The 2454-nt window shown below is 31.9% G+C and overlaps 1 pseudogene; it reads right to left on the reverse strand.

Moving 5' to 3' along the window:
* Positions 1-921: 921 nt before the first annotated feature.
* On the reverse strand, positions 922-2154 carry LOC145042195 (acyl-CoA--sterol O-acyltransferase 1 pseudogene; annotated as a pseudogene).
* Between the last annotated feature and the right edge of the window lie 300 nt (positions 2155-2454).

Raw genomic sequence — 2454 nt, forward strand, 5'->3', positions numbered from 1 at the left:
AAATAATTTGAATCTGAATACATGTTCTAGTAATGCCAAAAATTTTATCTCAAGATCAAATATAAGCGTCGTTCTGCATCACCAAAATAATCATCGTCTTCAAAACATCACAAATCCAACCTCGAAAAATCATAAAATCTGATTCGGATACAAACATAAATGAGACATCCCTAAATTTAAAGTCTAAATATAAATAATCGTAATTTTGAAGAATATTTAGTAATGCTAAAAATTCGATCTATAAAGATCAAGAATTAGTGTCACATCACAATACTAAATCGATATTCGTTTTTAAATGTTTCTAACATCAAAACTCCAATAATAAACTCAAAATGGATGCTCATTATTATCCTCTATTTTTGATCGATCATGCAATAAAGATAAAAAATAATCATCAAACCGGACAAGAGAGCGGTAGATAGCTTTACGGTGTGGGTATAAAGGGTATTAATGGTGTGCCTATTTGATTTATAAAAATAACTATAATAACAAAAAAAAAGTTATGAAACTTTTTAAAACAAACAAATAAGGGTTAAAGAGTTCTTTTATATATGCTAGGGTAAAAGAGTCATTTTTAAGGCGAGGTTAGTGGTTAGTTGTTAGTACACGAAAACAATTAGTATCAACAAACCGTCAACGTCTTAAATAGAACTCGAGATCATCAATCTAAGTGTCAAAACCTCTACCAAGTGGGCTAGTCCCACATTGAATACACAAACTTTTGGTTTTTTCTTATAAATAAAAAACTCTAAATCTAAGAAATACTAATATAATGTTAAGAAAAAAAATTAACTAACAAAATTAATTAAAAGAATTGTTCTTAATTATAATTGACATCGTGATTATTAATTTAGAGGTACCTTTTTTATATAATTTTACACTACATTTCAAAAACATCCAACAAATTTTGCCAAACACATATAAAAAATAAAAACCGTAGTTTCCGATCGAAATATTTTTGCCAAACACATCTAATATTAGCTACTATTACATATTAATGTGTAAATATATATATCCGTTCTAAAAATACGGACATGAATACTCCTCAGGGCTAATTAGTTGGCCATGCTTGAAAAAACCTCCAAAAGCCAATACCTCTCTACATCCTCTTCCAAATGGATTTAACCTCATGAACGGCGGAAAGAACAGCCAAAAGCTTGTAATCATCACAAACGCCAATGTCAATATTTTGGATACAATGATAGGTGGCTCAAACTGCTGACCTATTTGTTTCTTGAGCACTATCTCAGTTCCAACCCAAACGCCTTGAATTACAAAGAACCATGTAACTTCCCATGTTGGGGTTAATCGACCAAGGTAGTAAAATATCATCTCGTGCATGATCCCAGACACTAAAAATGTTGAGAAAACAGCAGGAATCGCTAACCATCCTGCAGGAAGAAGATGACGAAAGATCTGGCGAGCTGGAAAGTAGACTGTAGGGCGTAATATGCTAGAAACCATGAGGTTCCATCTTTTACCCCAAAAGTCTTGGACAGATGTAGCATGGTGAGGCTGATCAAATTGTGGTTCAAGTTCAGCACCAACTAGGATTCGAGCAAAAAATGCTGCCACAGCTAGAAGTAACTCAAGCGAGAAAAAGATATAATAGGCGTAAATTGATGTCGCCAATAAAGGATGAAGATTTTCTCTATATCCATAAGCCTTAACTGCAACCAATAAGAGAAGAACCCTAAGAGCATAACCTTTGGGGGATCTATGGGGTTTTTTTGTGAAATCTTGAGATGGGTAAACTTGGTTATTGATGATCTTGATGGGTAGGCAAGCTGTAGACATGAACTGAGATAAAGGTAGGGGTGGATGTGAAGACAAAGGGTCTTGACCAAAAGCGTAAAGAATGAGCTTGAAGCTTCCAAGCCATGACAAGACGAAGAAGGTTGGACCACAAAGGAACATCGTGTGAAGATTTAAAGGGAGATAAAAAAAGAGAAATATGACTGGAAATAGAGACAAGAATCTTGTTATACCAGGTGCAATAAACATTCCAACATTATGACAGTAGAGAAGAGATGCCAAAGCTACACTCCAAACTAAAACGAAATTATATGCTTCACCCTCCATCTCTCTCCTTCAGTATATGTTATTTTTCAAAATTGCCACTCCTACATATATATCTGAAATGATGATGATGCCTAGATTGGAGGGAGTTATATATATATATATATATATATATATATATATATATATATATATATATATATATATATATATATATATATATATATATATATATATATATATATATATATATATATATATATATATATATATGGGTAAAGTGAATATACCTAACAACCTTATATAAACTTAGGTACCTAACTCCATAATACTACATTGGTTTGTATCATATTTACATTGTAATGGTTTAAGGTTCTTAAACTTTAACCCTATAACTTTATTACTTTCAAAATCTTTGGACTTTCACCAATATAT

This window comes from Lactuca saligna, chromosome 4 (genome assembly GCF_052625555.1).
Source record: "Lactuca saligna cultivar CGN05327 chromosome 4, ASM5262555v1, whole genome shotgun sequence".
Classification (NCBI taxonomy): domain Eukaryota; kingdom Viridiplantae; phylum Streptophyta; class Magnoliopsida; order Asterales; family Asteraceae; genus Lactuca; species Lactuca saligna.